A 19,633-nucleotide genomic window follows, 5' to 3' on the forward strand; every position below is an offset into this window, starting at 1 on the left:
TCATATCTAAGGAACTTGAGCTGAACTGATGTGTCTCAACACAAAATCCCTCCTAATCTGTCCCAAGAACGCCATGTAGTGCCCTTGTGAAATCACAACATTCAGAACCTATCTGGGAGCAGGGAAATAAAATTTTATGTCTGAGAGCTCTCATGGATCTCTTACCCAGGACTCAAAAAACTTCAGTCTCTTGAATTACATTTCCCAAAGGATCTTTCTAGCAGTGAAGAAGAGCAGGATGAGGAGATTTCTACTCTAGCTGGAACATTATATCATCTTGGGCCTCTTAGGCTATGAAATAACACAGGTAATTAATTCCCATCCAAAATGACTCTGAAAAAGTGCTGAGCTTCAGACAGACACCCAGCTTATATCCTGCTTACATCTGAGAATAATCCTTGGCTTCACCTCATAAAGGACAAACATAATGCAAGGGTTTATGTCAGTATATTTGCTGTTTATCCCTTAATCTTTTCTCTCCAAAAGTGAAATCAAATTGAGAATCTACCATTTTCTCTATTTAAAGAGACTGGCTCTGCATCTGCTCTCACAACTGCAAGTTTTGCTACTGTTTTCCCAAATATGGTTCTTTAGACACATGTGCTGAAAACCTAGTAGTCACAGAAATTAGTCTAATTAGACTAGATTAAAATTACACTCCCAAAATTATTGCCGAGCCAAAGTTTGATGCAAATTTCTATTTGGTTTTTATAAGCCCCATCTCAGCATCATGCCAATTTTCACATCTGTTCATGCTAAGAAGGCAAGACTGGTAGTGTTGCCTCAGGTTTGAGCTTTTCTATTTTCCAGATTCTGTGCTGTTTTAGTGTGTGGGTCTGGGCTTCGCATGAGGGGATGGTGAGCTCTGTGCACAGAGTTGGGAGACAAAACAATTCCTGCTCCAGCTGGGGATCAAGGACAAACGATCCCAATCTCAGGCCCAAGAGCACAAACGCCATGGGCTGAAGAGAGAAAAAACAAGAAGGATGGGAAGGATAGTGTAAAGCTGTAATTGGACAATTAACTCCAATATGCAAATGGACCAGAACTTAGAAAAATGAGAGACCCCGTGACTGATTGTCCATTTTATGACCATTTTGGTTCATTTAGGGTGTAGGCCTGGCTGGGCTCTTTTGCTGCCCAAGGTGGATCCATTGAGGCCTTTTAATAAATCCCTACTTTATTCTTTAGCTCTGTCCAGTCCCTGCTCTCCCTGTTTCACAAGGCATTGGCAGCACATCCCTCCCTTATTCAGAAATCGCCTGCCTGAGACACAGCCTGACCCACAGCAAGCCATGATGAGGAATTCCAGGCAATGTCAAAGGTTCAGCTGAGCAAAACCAAATGAGCAGAGCCCATGACACATCCTATATTACAGCTAACCTCATGTTTCATAGCAGTTTGAAGCAGCACAGAAGACAGCTGGCAGGGACTTGCTCATCTAACCAGCCAGCTACAGACAGATGTTGTGCATGAAACAGAAGCCATGGCCATTGACACATCTCACATGCCAGACACTGGGGCAAAGTGACTCAACCTGACACAGAGAGGAAATTGTGTATGACATGTCCTTCACTTCAATGAGTAACGTGTCACTTCTGGCCCAACTTTTTATCTGAAGCATCAAATGCTATGTGACAGGACTTACATGCGATTTCTGGGGTGCTAAAAGTTTGCTTATGTACATATAAACACACTAAATATAATAAAAAGCACACGACTATGCAACAGGAAAGCAGAATTTCTGCAGTTAATTGCGTTATTGGAACCCCTGATCAGGATTTTCAATTTTTTGATTTCTTAATCTGTTTTAATAATACACCTTATAACTGCTGTCCACAAGCATTAACAATCATATTCTAGAGAGGTAATTGCCAACTATTAATTCCTTCTTACAAATCACTGGTTTGCTTCCAACAGTGATGTTTCTGGCTGACTGGACTGAAACATGATTCTACATGAATGGGAACATCAGAGATAATGAGAAACTCTGTGAGAAGTGAGACTGTGAAGTGGGCAGTATATGGCTGTGACAGCACAGATTAAGAAGTCTCCCCTGTCCTTTGTCAGGTGCTTCTGAACAGCAGTGCTTTCTCAACTACCTGATTACACCTTGAGATTTCTTTTCCAAAAGCAAGACTCCAAATTTGATAGGAAATTGGTATTTTATAGTGATGACAAAATCACAGAGCTCAGAGACAGATGGAAGCTCTTTCACAATATAATTTCTCCAAGTGAAGACTAGCCATGAGCAAAGTTATAATGATGTGAATGAAAATAGAATCCCTGTGTAACTATAGGTATAATCATTATATATATACATATATATACACAGAAGGGTCCATCCTAACCTGTGCACAGAGCGTCTTTGGAAGAGATTCACCCATGAACACTTTCAAGCCAAAACAATTCTTATTTCCTGCAAATTTTATGCAATGTTCTAACCTCACATAAATCATAAAGGATTTAAAGTCGGTGGCCTTACTTGTGTAATAGATTTCTTTATTACATTCAGACCAATAAAGTCAGTACAGAAGGAGGAATTGCCCCAGAATCTCTGCCCAAACAGCCCTGGGTCAGAATTCCAGACATTGATCCAGCAAAGTACTGGATCATGTGCTGAAATTCAGACAATTAAGACACCACTGGTGAGTTTGGCAATCCTTCTGTAGTCTACAAAAGCTTTGTGGACTTTGCTAGACTATATGTTAATTTAAAAAAAAAAAAAAAAAGCTCTGAAAAAGGTGTACTTCCTCCCAGCTTCTCCAATTAGAGATTAGGAGAAAACAAAATTATTTCTGTACAAAAGGATGAGCATCTTGGCCAAGAGCAAGCTGCAAATTACCCACCCACCTCCTCATTGCTCACTTATAGATATAAAGGGCCTATAATAAACAGAGAAATCTGGGATAGGAGGTCTTGTGGCAGTGTAGCACCTCCAGTAGTTTGTACTCAATAATTAACATTTTTCCTTGATGCTCTGCATTACTAGATATTCCCAAAGCATATGCAGCAGAGAGCAAAACAGATTTACAACGCTAACAGGAATTTTATTAGTGGCAACATTGGCAGTGTGCATGCAGGCAGAAAGCCAGTGGGTAACAAAATTGGGTGAGGTTTTCTGTTGAATTAGTCATGCTCCAGTGTTAATCAAGCTTTTGTTTCTGATACTTGACTTTGCAAGACCTGGTCCAGCTGCCAGCATTCAGGGCTTTAGCTCAGGTATTAGAAAACTGGATAGTGACTGCAATAAACCTCAGAATTGATTCTGAAGCTCTTTATAGCTCTGCCAACACATTCAGTGCCTGCACCAACTCCTGAGTTTCAGTGTTCTGTGGATTACACCCACCCCAGAGGCTGCACCCCTGCAGGGGCAGGTGCTCCCCTGGCCCCACAGCTGCTCTGCCCATGCTCCATCTCAGAGCTGAAAGGTGGCTCCAGGACTGACCACCCAGCCCTGTGGGGCTGCTGGGATCTCTGCTACCGAGGATTCCCAAATTCCAAATGTGGCCACTAGCAAAACCAGCAGGAAAAAACTGCCAGAAAGTTCAAGACAGATGAACTGTGTGTCCTTCTCAAAACACCTGCTGTCAGGGTTAAAAAATTTTTTTTTTGAAGATTTTCTGATTCATTGGGAGCTGAAAACACAGCATTGAGATCTTATCCACATCTAATCCCATAAAATGCAAATACCCAATGAGTCAGAAATAAAACCTATTTGATATCTCTCCAGTTTTGACTTGCTCAGTGTCAATTACAAATCCCAGAATTGGGATTTGTGGATAGCCACATTATTGCCTCCATTTCCTTCAGAAATAAGGACATTATGACCATGCAGACAGGTCATTAAGTCAGACAAGTCTTCTTTACTTCCTGTCTGTTATTTATTTACAAAACAAATATTTTAAAGAATGAGATGTGGTGTCATATGGACATACACTATCCTAATTCGATCACAGCTTTTTAGACACCATCACCAATGTTTGTTTTGAAATATTTCCATGCAATGGAGGCATTAGCAGCTGCTTATGTTGATTCTCTGCTGGCTAATAATAATCATCCTGCAGACTTTATCTTTGTTTGGTCACTTCTGTGACCCATCTGCTCTGTTTAGCCCTCTGCTCTGGCAGAACCAGTGGCATTATGATTACATGGACCTGTATCACTCTGACAAATATAGCTGAAATTTACTCATGGGTTAAAAATATCACTGTGAGGGAGAGGAAACACAAACAGATATACAGATGGTCTAATTGCTTAAGTCTTCCTTCCTCCTGAAGATAAGCTTTAGAACTGGTGATATAACAGACTGATGTCAACCAGTGTGCCATGGGAATGGGCCTCAGTGCTTGAAGCATGATAATGAACTCCTCTAAAACCTTACAAGTGCAGGCAATGTTCCAGAGCACCTTCCCAAATAGGAGAGCAGTTGGTGAAATACGTTAAGAACATGTGTCCCTTGAAATTCAACTGTAGCTTTTAAAAAGAGGGAATCTAGAATAATGAAGGGAAAATACAGTAAGAAGTACAGAGCAGGAACCATTTGCCAACTGGAAACAGCACAAAGGGAGCATCAGCCTATGCCAGGCTGCCTGGGTCACTGCTTCCTGCAGTGAAATACAGCAGCTATTCACAGCTGTCATCATTTTTAAAACATATTAAGCTACCAAATAATCTTGAGGTAATGTAGGATTATGTTCCTCTCCTGTTACAATTGGCTTTGAACAGCTGTCATATAGTTATTAAAACATCCTATAAGCAACATAACAGAAAATAACCATGCACATAAATAACTCTGCAAGTTGAGAAACTATTTTTTTCTTTCTGAATTAGCAATTGAATTAGTAACAAAAACTTTTCACCAGTGTAACAATTCAGGCTGGGATGGAGTTAATTTTCTTCATAGCAGCTTGTGGAGTGCCATGGTTTGTAATTGTGACCAAAAGAGTGTTGATAACACACCAATGTTTTGGCTATTACTGAACAGCACGGAGGCCTCTTCTGTTATTTTCACCCACAAGTTTTCTCACTTTTCCCTTTCAGTTCTCTCCACCAGGCTGAAGGAGGGGAATGAGTGAGCAGCTGTGTGGGGCTGAGCTGTCTACTGGGTGGGTTAACCCACTAGACACAGTTTTTATTCCATTCATCTTGCTAAACTGAGTCAACACTGACTCATGCTTTCAGGTGTCTTAGAAATGTTTGATAATGCTGAGCAAAAAAATGAATATATAATCAAGGAGTACCATGAAGGAGTCCTTGAAAGAAGCTGGACTGCTTCACCTAATTCCTGCTACATTTTAAGTCAGATCCATGAGAGATTCATAAACCATGCCACAAAGTGCCTTCAGTAAATGGCAGCTGATGCTTCTATTTTGCTTATATTAATGAAATATCTCACAATGCTAAAAAATGCATCCAGTTGTTAAAATACACAATGAAATGTCTAAGATGGGTGAAAAGGTTCCTCTACCAGTATCTGATGGGCCATCAATAAGTGCTGCTCCTTAAGGGAAGGGCAGAATGGAACATCAAGAAAGCAATATATGTGCTCAGCTGGAAAAGATCAAAGACTTGAAAATCACTTTTAACAGACAGGGGTTGATGTCACGCTGGGTTCCCAAATTCTACTGAATCTTATAGATATCAAAAAAAGGTAAGGACATGAGTTGTGGTTTTTCTTTTTTTTTAATGTGGCTTCCCTTAGAAAGCCTCCATTGGACAAGACTTCTAAGCCATGGAAGTAGAGCAGTGGCTGGTGAGTCCCACAGCTGCTCTGTGCAGTATGAGAGCACTTGCAGGATGAGAGGCAGAATTGAAGGTAGCTCAGGGAACAAGAAAGCCATTCAGGAACTTAAAAAGAAAGGTTTGGGCTTTGCTTTCTCATCATTGGGACATCTCCATGTTTGGTCTTCCAAGGGACAGTCCAGGGACACACCAGGAACAGCAGGGAACCTGGCTCCCTCTGGGTAATTTTGGAGTTTTGTTTGGGTTTTCTTATTTTGAACTGCAATTCCTTCTTCCTTAGCCTAATTTCAGTAAGAATGGAGGCTTTCACCCAGAACAGCACCCTGTAGGAAGGACACTCTCCTGGATGTAGAAGCTGCCACTGCAGACACCCTTAACCTGAGGAACCCCTGAGACAGCAGCCTCCCACCAAATGAACACATTCAGACAAACAGAACAAAATAATCGTCTACACAAAGTTCAGCCTTTGAGCTCTGGTGCAGCTCTAAATAGACATGGAAGCTAAATACAGACTTTCCCCTACATCTCCCTCTCTCTCTCTGACACTTCCTATCCCCTGAGATCTACTCCATCTGCTATGAAGCCCTGTGGGGAACAGCCTCCACCCCCAGGCTGGAGATGAGATTCAGCTAAATTAGCACTGTGACCTCCCCAGTGGAGCAGGGCACGCAGTGTGGGGAGGGCAGTGCTAAAAGGCACAAATGCCTTTTTGTTTGGAATCCAGATCACTGGGAAATAACACAGGCTCTGTAGGGAAATGTGGCAGAAGCCAGGCTGGAATCTGGTCAGCTCTGCTAGAATTCCTCCAGATCCTTTTCAGTCCTCCAGGCACACACCCTCCCTTCACTTAGAGGATCTGTTTATTCCCAAACAATTTATCCTTTCAGTTTTCTTTGGTCCATCCCAACAGAAACACTTCCTAAACAGCATAGAAAATTGTCAGATTGCACTTAGCTGGAGAAGAGATGGGAGTGAAACTCTGCTGGATTGTCCCCTGACTGACAGCAGAGCCACAGCATAGACTCAGTGATTCCATGTCCCTCCTGTCAGCTACTCAGGAGCAGCTCCTGCACAGCACCTAAAGTAGCTTCAAGCTTATCTTTGGCAGAAGCCTTTTTTACAATTTTTGCCTTCTCCTTTATTTTTACTTGCCAAAACTCCTGTGATATTGTCACCAAGGCTCTGCAGCTGTCCCCAGGGGCAGAGGCTAACACAGCCATAGTTCTTATGTGCTGGTTGAACTACCAACTGGTCAGACTGGTGGGTTTTTTAACCCTCACTAATAACAGCCAAAAGCATTTTAAAAAGGAAAAAACACTTGAAAGCTTGTCATTTTCTGCCAAACACTTTACACAGAAAAATAGATTTTGTTAATACCAGTTTTCCCAAGTGTCTCAATTACCTGAAAACACTGCTTAGTTTAAATGCTACAAGCGAATATAAGAGAGAAATAAACACTGCGAGCTGTCAAATCTAAAATTGAGAAATCTTATTATAACTTATGTACAGCTCACCCATTCCCTAATGCTTCAGCCTGGGGAAGGAACATCTGGACATCAGGAACACTCATGCTACACTTTCTCATGGCTTGTAGCTGTTCCCAGCTTGCTCACAGCCCTGAGCACAGCCACAGAGGGGATTCAGGTCAGGAATGCTGGGCATGTACATAGAGTGTGTGGGAGCAAACAAACTGGGCTGGGGTTTTACATGATCCTGTAAAAAGGGAGATCTCTACCTCCCCCCCTCTGAGCATGGGTGTCTCTCATCACACACCATCACCACCCACTGATTTGCACTGATTTCCCCTGGCAGTGTTTTGCAAAGGTTCAAGTCAAGGATTGATATTGTCATCTTATCACAGAGGTTCCCTACTGTTATCTCCTCATCACAAAAGTTCCATACCTTCTTGGTGCTTCTCATGGACACCTCCTCAGAGCACTGACTCTTTCTTCTTCACAAAGCAGCCACTGACTCCAGGTCCCTTCTCACCCAGCCACCCCACTCTTTTATAGCATCTTCTTCTCATTGGGTACAGCTGTGGCCTGTTAAAGTCAGGCCTGCTCCTAATCCTTGATAATTGGCCCAGCTGCAACTCCTTAGGGGTAAGATTACTTTCTACACTATCTTTATTTTCTTATATTCTATCCCCCTACAGGTTGGACCCTCTTCCCTGTCAAGCCTCAACAAAGCAATTACTGACCTTTGTGGTGACTGCACATACTCCTACAATGAACTGATGCCTCCTTCAAGAATTCTTTAGCAGGAATTCATAACAGCATGGACAAAGCTTGTCAAAGGACAGCATGTTAAGCCCTTCCATCAATTTACTTAATTTCCTTTGGTTTTACTTCACCCAGAATGTCCAAGATATTGGGTCAGTAACCAGAGGTGAGACTTTCCACCAGCCTGGGAAAGCACTCCTCACACAGGCAGAGAACAGTTTTACAACAGAAGTCAGTCCAATACTGTAGCTGAAAGGAAAGTAGAATATGGGTCCTGTGTAATAAGAATATGGGACTTTCTATGTAGGTAAAAGGAAAACTTTCTTACAGCAGCCAAATATTGCTTACTTTTTGGCTTGTATAATTCCATTTAATTAGCAAAGAGAGTAGGATTAGTGCCTTGGTATTATAAAACAGACCTTGTATTTCATTGACATATGCTTGAAACAACAGCCACAAAATCATCTGCAAGTAATTAGGCATTCTTGTGGATCTCTTGTCACAAAGCTGGCACACCTCAGAGAAGGATGAAGCTAATGATCAGCATTTTTGAGAAACAAAACCCACTGCTTTTCTGTTCAACCAAGATACTTTCATTATTCATTTTAAATGTTACAGATCGAATCAGTTCATTTCTGGATATAAATTCAATCTCACCCACAGTCTAAGCAGGTTGATTTCATCAGACTGATAAAAACAGTGGAGCTCTGGAGCCTCCTATGGGGAGGATTCCACAGCCTTTGAAGATCCAAAGTCTGTCACTTTGACACAGGTTGTTAATCTAAGCCTTCAGGCTATAGGATGAAACACCCTGGCACACTAATTTTCTGAGGTTCTGTGATGGCCTTGTTTTAATCACACTCTTGCCCAGGCACTGCAGTTCTGAGCAGTGGCACGAGGCCAGCCTGCTTCCCAGATCTGATGATCAAGTACCCACTCACAGTCCAAGGGGTGTCAACTGCCAAAATGCACACCTGAATTTATTCTTTGGATTTCATAGCAATTCCACATTTTCATTTGTTCAGCAGAGCTAATTTAACCATAATGTGCCTCATTATCAGCTCTCATTGCAGCAGGTTATTAAGGAACTATGACAGTGTGGGATAGAAAAGCTCACATTCTAGGCAAGTACAGTTTGTCCAACTGCTGAAATTTGCTTTTTCTCTCCTGGTTCTGATAAATGTACGTCACGTCTCACCTCTGCATGGCTTTTGGCTCTTGCTCAGAGCTTGCTGCACTACTTACATACTCACACAGAACATGCAGTATATGCAGTGCTCTGTTTGTGCTGTTATAAAACATAAAGTAAAAACACCTACATATGTCATATGTAAAAGTAAAACTATCAATCATAAGCAAATCTCCTGTTGAATATTTATAAAGACCAAATTGGGTTTGGAAAGTGTTTTACATTAGTAATAACAGGGTCAATAACTTTCCTAAATATATATTCAGTATGAGCAAAATGCTCCTTAAGAAGGGGACCAGCAAAACCTTGTGTGGGCTGCTCAAATCCTGTGTAGAACCTAGTTTCAGGAATTAAAAGTTAGGGGGAGTGGGTGTCATAGTGAGCCTCTGCTGAGGGTGAGAGTAGCTGTAGATGTGTGTGTGCAGCACAGAGCGCTTGCTGCAGCCTGGACAGGCACATTGAGCATCCTCTCCTCCCCCTCAGTGCCCACCCATGACAATGAAGTCATGGAAACAGTGGCTCCTGTGCCAGCTGGATGAGGCAGATCAGCACAGGCTCCTCGTTCTGGCAGCCCTGTCAGATACCGGAGCTGTGATGCTGCCTCTCACCTGCCTGCCTGCACTGGCACACACACAGAGCTGCAATTCTGCCTCTGCCTGTGTCTCTTCTGCCAATGTGCTGTGTCCTTGTCCTGGACATGGGCTATTCCATGGCTCTACCCAGCCCCAGGCATGGGAACCAGCTCATTTTCAGTGCCATGATGAGACAGCAAGAAGCACAGCACTGGCCCTCAGCACCCTCACTCTGAATGAGATCACCCACTCGTGGCAGGAGCTTCTGCTCCACGATCCAGCACAGAATGAATAATACCAGAATTACAATTTCTGTACTCTGGGTACCATCTCACAGCTTTATCCTCAGAGAACACACAGCATGCAATAATATCATGACTCTGAGTTCTCACTAACTCTTATATTGCAAAGGGGAAAAACTTCTGCTTGCTCAACTTGGATTTAAGGAAAAATACAGAACACTGGCATTTCAATTTTATGGAACCAAAGATTCTTACACATTTCAAAGCACAGTGAAGTTCAGAAGATAGATGTCTCTTATATTCTTCTAGCCAACATATGGGAGAAATGAAGAACCAAGATAAGTAATTCACTATTTCATAGTGACCATCATTATCCTTCATGCTTTTAGATGTCTGCACTGATGAGCAATTACATCTAGCTTCATGCAACTTTATGGTGGAGGAAAGAAGAATGGTGTTCATCATCCTCTTTTTCATCCTTCATGCCAAGTGCTAAGGTCATGCAGAAAATTAGAACAGGTTATTTTACCCCCATTCTCTTTTTTACAACAAAATTGTCATGAATTGTACACCATTTTATGAAATGGATTAGAGAACAGGATTGCCCAAAATAACAAGGGCTGAATTTGATAACTAAATAAGCCTTTTACACTCTTTGCTTACTTTCCTGTTCAAGGATTTGGCCCACACGCTGCCTGGTCTGAATTCCATGGGATCTCTGCACATTCTGGGTTTACGTGAGAAGCTGTATGTACTGAATGAAAGCTTCATTAAACATGGGAACTTCCTGGCCTTTTCTCTGCCTTCACCCTTTCCCTTTGATAGCTGAATGTGCTGCTTTACTCACGGAAACCAAAGTGCCCTGGCAGGAGGGAGGCATAACACAGGCACGTGCCCTGAATGCGGAGAGCAGTGAGCGCAGCTCTGGCAGCACAGCTCACAGCCAGCCTGGCACCTCTGCCACCTCTGCAGGGCTCACAGGGCAGCCTCAGCTGCTGGGGAAGGTGAAACAGGAAAGCTGTATGAATATGATTGCCTGGCAAAAGATTTTGAGAATATGGAAACTTTAAGCGAGATTGAAATGAAAGCAAGTTTTGAAATACCTCAGTTACTGAACAACGAAAAAACAATAGTATGGCCGGCTAAAGGTAATCCCCTTTTGATGGAACAATACCCTCTGCTTGCAGACAGGTCCCAGGGTCAGAGCAGACCCTACAGCTTGGCTGAAGGGGTCTAAAGAGGAGTTTTTAGGGTTTAAAATGTAACACAGTATGGTAATGTAGTGATTCTTATAGGCTGTATGTAAATGCTATAGGATTTGTATCTTGTTTTAGATTGGTTAGTGAGAATTAGAATATTCAACACAGAAGATTTATTGTATTGTAACGGGAACATTGCTGTCTTATCCTCTTTTACTCTTTATCTCTTTTACTCTCTCATCCTCTTTACCACACTCTTGCCTTCCCTCTCTCTCCCATTCTCTCCCCCTCTCTGGGGCCTGCTCTGAGCTGTGGCTGGCAGCTCCCAGCAGGGCCCTGTACCCAGGCCCTTTGCAATAAACCCCAAGTTCCACAACCTGGCTGCAGAAATCTCTGGTCTCTGTCCATCCTGACCATTCTACCCCTGTCACTCCTGCACTCAGCACACACAGCAAACACCCTGTGTCACGGTGCAAAATTACCTGCTGAGGCCAAACCTCAGAGCAGCGAGCTCCTGCTCTGCTTAACTGGAATGTGAGGATATGGGTCTTGTAAAAGAAAATGCCAATAGCGTGTGCCACTGTGCCCTTTCCCTCCTCAGCCTCTTTTCCCATCTCTCAGCAGTTCATACCTGGCCAGTGAGCCCAGCAGTCCCACATGTGCTGTGTGAGGTTCATTTCTCAGTGTGAATAAAGCGCTGTGTGTACATTGAGGGGAACAAGAAGGCTGGTTTCAAAATTGAACATGGATAAAATGACAATGTAAAATGCTGTGTTCTTTCTGGCTTAAAGTGGAGTTCTCACACATCCATTGAAGCATTCTGCTTTGGCAATTTCAAATGAAGAAATTTTGCATCACACACTGGGAATTTATGACTACTCACACACACATACCCACACACAGAGTATTTTGACCAGTAATAAAATCTTCTTATTTCTGAAAGAGCTACTGAAAGTCGCAAAGTTAAATGGGATGTTCAGACCAGCATCAACATTCTGTTTCTTCACTCCCCCAGCACCTCTTTCATGCTGTGTTTAAAAATATTATATTTTCATGCAAGTTTTACACTAATAATAACACAGCTAAGAATATTAAAATACAACTAAAAAATACCCTTAAACCCTCATCATTTACTCTAATATCATAATACTGCTTTTTCTACATGCAATTCTTATTCTCTTGTATTTCAGGAATGGTTCCTTGATGCTGTTTAAAGTAGCTTTGTAAATTTAATGGTTCACTGTGAATTATTAAGCTTGCACAATATATAACTACTTTTTATAAATGTTTCTTGTTGGTCCTCTAATCATTTTAAAGTGCAATGACAAATATAGGGTCAAACTTAATATCTCATGTCATCTCTTCATATAACAGTGCTTTTGTTTAACAGCATGAGCACCACCCGAGAGGAGTCTGCTCTGCCAGTCCACCTTCAGCAGCTGAGCTGCTCTAATTGTTCTGGCATGCCAGAACATTTTGCATTAATGTTGAAATGTTTTGCTACCCATGAATTATGTTATGTTGCAACTTTTTGGCATGTCTTCTGACTTTCAGTGGGGTAAGAAGCTTTTATCACTAACACTAAGGGGTTTCAGTTGTGTTTTTCCAAGCCTGTGTTCTGGGCCATATCTACGAGGAGGGGTGCAGAATTGTAAAATTCACATTTCTCTGCAGATCAGAGGCTGCTGCACAGGAGAAAGGATTCAATCCCAGGTAGGAGGAGACTTGGAGATGCTGCTCGGATCCTGCAGGATTGTCACCAGCAGAATCAGCACAACTCCCAGCTGGTTTCACCCTGCTGAGCACTCTTGCATTGGCTGATCCTGACATGTCCAACAGATGGGAGCTTCCCATTCTCTTCCTTCTTTGCCTGCATGAATCTCCCACCACAAGGAATCGAGGTACACCAGACCTTCTGTGCAAATTAATTAGTGGTGCTGCTGGAAACACCATGAAAAGGGAGTTAGAGAAACTTCTATTGTTGGTTTCCTTTAAAGGGCTGATAAAATGTAGCTTTTTAATGAACTTATAGAAAGACAACATGCCTTTTCACCCATTCTCCATTACTGTCAATATCTTTCTGATTTAATCCATGTTTGTGAACTCTCTCAGTGTGGATTACAGGTTACCATGTTGAGCAGCAACATGCCCATGTCTGCTGAAATGCTGTAACCACATCTAGTTAGAAAACTTATCTGTAGGAGGATAGAATATAAGTAAATAAAGGTATTATAGGGAGTAATCTTACCCCCTAAAGAGTTCCAGCTGGGTTAATTATTAAAGATTAGGAGCAGGCCTGATTTTAACAGGCCACAGCTGTAGCCAATAAGAAGAGTGTTATAAAAGAGTGGATTGGTTGGTTGAGGAGAACTGGAGTTGGTTGCTGTGAGGAGGAGTCAGTGCCTAGAGGAGCTGCCTACAAGAAACATTGAGGAGGTACAAAACTGTAGCAATCTGGAACCCTTGTGATGTACTGACAATAGAACTCTTACACTATAATGATAACACTTATCTTCCTCTTCTTTTAAATCTCTGCCTTGTTTTCTTTTATTGCAAGTACTGGACACTAAGATTTTTTTCATGTAAATAAACAAAAAATTGTTTAGGTTAGTCTGAAGGAATGGATTGTGTTTTGGGTCAGTTCATTTTTCTGAAAATTACTGCTAATTTTTCTGTTAAGTCACCAGAGCAAAATGAGGTATTCACATAGTTCTAATAAGTACCTCACTGCTGGGCTAGGAGGCTTAATTAAGTAGGATTTGTGAAGTAATCTGAGAACTCCAGAAATGCTGACTAAGATTCATTTATGCCATTTCTCCTTTTCCTACATCCTCCTTCATTGGTAGGACCCTGACTCATCACTTCCCTGGCGCTAAACTGTGCCCTTTCCCTCTTCAGCCTCTTTTCCCATCTCTCAAACCCCCTGGCAGCAGGGGGGGAGGTTCAGAAGATCGATGTCTTTTGGTGCACTGTTCTATACACCAAAGAACAGTGAGAATGGGCCTGCTTGGGCTTCTTAAGGTCCAGCTCTGGTTATTAAGGCTGATGGAATGCAACATAGAGGTGTGACACAAAACTGATCAAATATTCCTATTAAAGAACAGATTAAGCATATCAAATTCAGGTTCTATATCATGTCAGTAAAAGACTGATGTTTAGCTTTTCTTCCCGTGATAATTCATGGTTCAGTTTTGCCCTCCATTTAGGAGGGGTGGATATTGTACCTTCTGCACAAAATCCCAGCTTTTTTCAGCTCCGAGTGCAAGCTGGGGGTGCAGATGAAGCACTAATTTGGGGACAAAAAGGACATCCAACATCATCAGCTTCTTATCTCCCTCTTTAGGGTGGTGAACTAATTGTAAGAAAAGAAAACCCATGAATCAGTGCCTGGTAAATCTGCCCTTTGCTGTCCTGCAGAGAGCTGGCTGCAGCCATCCAGGCCTGTGACAGCTCTCGCCTGGATTATTCTCTATTTGTGCCAGGGTAAGAGGCTCAGTCACAGCAGCTTTGATGGGGATGAGAGATGGCAGACAGTTATGAGGTAGGACAAGCCAAGGGGAGCCTATTATGTCCATCCTGCAGTTTGCTCTGATTAGTCACAGCCAGCTCTACAACAGGGCTTTGATGCTGCCTGTACCAGGGTCCATGTGGGGCATTTACCAAGCACCTCCTAGAGCAAACCCCAGGAACAGATGAGAGAGAGCACACTGCACCCTCAGAGCTGTCCCAAGCACTGAGAGCTGCTCTCCCAAGGAAGGACAGCCTAACACATAGGGTTGCACTGATTTAGAAAAGTGTGGATGGATTTTTGCTCTGAAAACAAATTAGGTTTGCCTTTTTTTTTTTTTTTTTTTTTGTTGTTATTTGAACTCTTCCCAGTATGTTTGGGGGTTTTTATCGAGTTACTAGAAAACAAATTATGTTGTGCCTTCAGCAGTCAAAAAACCCACAAAAAATTTATTGCCAAAGACAAGGGAAAAATTGTTCTGTCTTGTTTGTCAGCCTCTACCCCTGATGTTGGGTTTTTTTTTATAAAACTTTCTACCCTATTAAATGCTATTTTCTCTGCAAAGTTTTGATGATAAAATGTTCATGCACTTTGTTCAATGGCAAATTTCACAGTATCTCCTACCATCTGCTTCACTGCAAAAGATTTTCCCTATGAAGACTAAATATATAAACACAGAAATGCAGATTTCATGTCAGCAAGTTCTTCTCCAGAGATTAGGAACTATTTGCATGAGCGGGAGCTGTTAGCTTGATTATATCTTAATACTGAGCCATCCCTAAATTGCTGGTTAAATAAAGCCAGACAAGAAACAGATAAACTCCAGGGGTTTTTATTTATATAATGTATATAATTGAGATAACACAGAATCTGAAGGAGCTGTAAGAATACAAATCTATGTAAATAAAGAAATCAGATCTATGCAAATAACTGACCTGGGGCATGAAGAAGAAGGTTCTGGTTAAATTAAGTTAACTGTTTGAGTTGACAGACCTTCCTTTGGAGAGATTTAACACTTCCTTAAACATTCATGTATGAATCAACTTTTTTTAAACAAGATACAAATCCCAAAACCTTATTGATCTGACAATATTTTCATCCAAAACTCTTTCAAGTTGATCTGAATTTTAATCTTTCTTTCCTTCCTCCTTAACAGACCATTTATGTGCTCTGGTATTTACTTATTTACAGGGAAACAACTTGCTGCTGGAATGAGAGGTGGAGTATCCTGAGCTCAGTGCCCCTCAGTGATGAACACACTGAGGACTGTGGTGTGCACATGAACTGAGCCAGTGCACCAGGGTGGGACATGGAAATGTGATTTAGTCCCAGAGAGAAGCCTGGCTGACACAGACACTTAGCATTTGTAGGAAGGCAAGCCTTGTCTGACCTGACCAAGTGCAGCTGGTGTATGCTGAGCAAAAGAGAATAGTTTCAGAAACCATTCTTTTGAGACTGCTTGGGGTTGTAAAGTCTAGGATGTGTTTGCAGTACTGGAGCTCAACAATGCATTGGCAGGAGAGAAAGAAATGAAGCCTGATCTTTTTACCCATGAAACTACTCAGAAATCATGAAAGCTTGATATAATATAGGGCACTTAGAATGTAAGTGCTGTATTGAACTTTGTTTCTTTGGCCAAAAATAACTTCTCAGTCTGAGACACCTTCCATATGAATAGCTGCTACTTACAGGATCTCTCCTGCTTTTCTACTTTGTCCTTATGCTGGAGTGGTGACCTTCAACAGAGCTAAACAAGCCAAATCTCTTGATGTGAGAGCATTCCAACTTTGAGACATCTACACATCCCAGGAATATGAGCCTGTGGTCATGGGGAAAGTGAACAAATATATTAGTCCATCTTTTAGGAAGCCCTGAGGAATGGTTAGTGTGTGAAAGAAAGTGTGCCTGCCATTTCTGATTTAACAGCTGGTTACCTGTGTTTGAAAACTTTCAAAGGTTTACTGCCATTAAAGGCTACACCAGGTTGTTTGCTTTGAACTGCTTAAAAGCAGAATTCATGGTTTGAGAACTCATTCAGGCAATTATGTGGCTTCAGTTGGTCAGGTACTAAGTAGCAGCAGTGATATCCAGCACAGGCCATGCCCAGCACTGCTCCTCTGTGGTTCTGCTCTGGTTCTGGGTTTGCACTAACTAATCACTTAGTTTGTACTAATTGATCTCCCTCCAGGGCCATGGAGCACTGCCTTGCCCTCAGAGGGATCTCAGCTAGCCTTGTCACTTTTTGTAGGAGTGCCATAATCCTTTAGAAACCTGGGGAATCATGCTAAAACTCACTCTGAAATCTCTTCTGGGTGCTCCAGAAACAGGCTGGTCACACAGGGAGGCAGAAATACCCAGAAACATCCTTCCTCTGCCTCCCCATGACACCTCAGGGCTTGGGGGGCCAGGTCTGCATCCATCACTGCTGAAGGAGAGGTACTGAATGCAGTAATTATCTCAGCACAATCAACACTGTTCCTAACAAGAAAGGAATAAAACACTGAACAACTCATCCCCAAACCAAACTTCCACAGGCAAAGGAGAGGCTGCTCAGCAGTGTACAGGGCAGCTGGGAGAAGCTGTGGGTTTCTGTTAACAAAACCTGCCTCTGAAGAGGAGCAATGGCTGGATCACTAAAGTGCAAAATATTTCTCATTCTCTGCAGGTACTCCACAAAAAAATGATATTCCGATGAAAGAGAGAGTGGATTAAGAAAAAGAAGATAAGGAATGAAGGAAGTAAATAATGAAATTCCCATGTTGAGCTTTTGCAGACTAAGATAAGCATCTGAGGGCTTTCAGTGATATGTATTTTCTATGGGCTGTTTTAAAAACACTAAATGCAGAGTCTTTTCTGGTTATACCATGTTTGGAAGAAGCACAAGGCATTGTTTTAGGAATAACTGGATTTGAGAGGCTTGTGAACATTGCTGTTTGAGACACAAAGAAACACTGATACATTTTCCTCAGATTTTATCAACTCTATTGCAGAACTGATGAACTTGCAATGGAGCAAAGGGAGATTTTTCATTTCTAGGAAAAAAAAGGCATCTTTAATTTGTAGCAGTGTTTCTCAAAAAGGCTGTAGATTTTTCTCAGGTTAAAATCCACATCCCCTTCCACAGGAATTCATCAGTGCTTCTGTGGTTTGGTGTGTGACTGTTTACCCTTATGTTCACTCTTCTGCTTTTTTTGAGACATGTAAACCTAATAACATTCATTTACATTCACTCTGCTTTCATCTTTTTCCTATTTCCACAACGATTATTGGAATCCTATGCAACAATGGTTTTCACTTTGGTGGGAGGATCACTGAGGCCCTAAGTGAAAAATCAGATTTGGATTCCCCTCTCCTTCATTCCTGTTCTAATAATCTTGTATCCTCAGCTTTTTAACTGCTTCTCTGTGCTGCTCTGCACCAATCAAACTTTCTATAGAACTAATTTCAAAGTACATCAGGGCTGATCCCTGAACTGAACTGCTGCTGCACCACTGGATTATGCATTTTTTAAATTTATACAAGCTGAACTAGCTCTGTTAGGGACTGAGGGAGGGAATAACAAACAAAAAATTCATTTCATCCTTCCAAGGAGCCTGAATCTATTTTCATTCATATTCTACATAAATGGAACCTGCTCCATTAATGAGGGGCAATCCCATACGGTGATTTTTCTGGAGTGTGCCCATCACTAGCTCTTTATAGGATCTCTAGATCCTAGAGAAAAGGATGGATCAGAGGTGATGCTCATTAGCTCTTCTCAAAGTAAAATGCCTGTGGGGCCAGCACTTGTGGAGGTGTTGCCACCTGCAGCTAAGCAGACACAGGTAGCTGGGCTTCCAGGGAATGTCAGGTTTTGGCAGGGCAAAGTGCTGCAGCAAACTGAGAAACTGAATTTCAAGGTAGAAAAAATTGATTCCTAAAAGATTGTAGTTTGTCTTACAGGAATGATTTTGTTTCTTTTTCCCGGCTTTTTACCATTCCAGTGGTGTTTCTTTTAATAATGTCTTTTTAACAAATTTGCTGTAAGATAATAAAGGTAGCACACATTGTCCAGGGAGAAAAAGAAAAAAAAAAAGCAGGTCTTGTAGGACATTTAATTCCTGAAGAATCTAAGAAAGCAAGGAAATAATTTTCTCCCATTAAAGTACATTACAAAGACTTACAGGAAGCACTCAAAATCCAGTAAATTTAAAGTCTGAGAAGGAGAAATGAGTTTTAGGGAGTACAGGTAATACCTCCCTAAACAAAATCTGCTTTTCAGCCTACATTTGAAACTTTGTTTGGCTGCCCAACTTGCCCCTGAGCTGCTGGGAGAAGAGCACAGCTAATTTGTATTGTGCTGTTCCCAGAGCTGCCCTGCACACAGCAGCAGCCATGGCAAGGCTCAGAGTGGGGCTGGACCTGCTGTGCTGCCACTCATCAGCTCCAGGTGAAGCACCACAGGCTCCACAGCCTGCTCCTTCTTGCCTGCTTGGTTTCCATCCTGCAGTGGTGCTGGTTTTCACTGTACCCTTCCTCGTGGCCTTTGCACTCACTGTGCTGGGACAGATGACTCCTTATTTTTAGTCTGAATGTCTGTTGCTATTAAAAATGAACATGTACTCACAAGTGTAAAATTTCTCAGTAAATTACTCACATGTGTAAAATGTCTCAGTAGATTTGGGTGGTTATGAAAGTAACAACTTTTCAGCAGGTGCTGATGGCTGCACATCCAGCACTAGGAGCAATGTGTAGCTGTGTCTAACCCAGTCTGTGGCCCAGCCTGGTGTGCAGTGAGGAGCCCACAGCACAAAGGGCACCTGACAGGCTGGGCACAGCTGGCATTAAATGAACAGGTGGGGTTAAATGCTGGGGGTTGCCTCAGAATTGCTCCGTGACACAGCTCCCCAGCTACAGATGCTCCTTAGCTGAGATATGCTGGAATTGAGATCCAAAGCTCCGTGGTATCAGGTGGAT

This window comes from Melospiza melodia, chromosome 16 (genome assembly GCF_035770615.1).
Source record: "Melospiza melodia melodia isolate bMelMel2 chromosome 16, bMelMel2.pri, whole genome shotgun sequence".
Lineage (NCBI taxonomy): Eukaryota > Metazoa > Chordata > Aves > Passeriformes > Passerellidae > Melospiza > Melospiza melodia.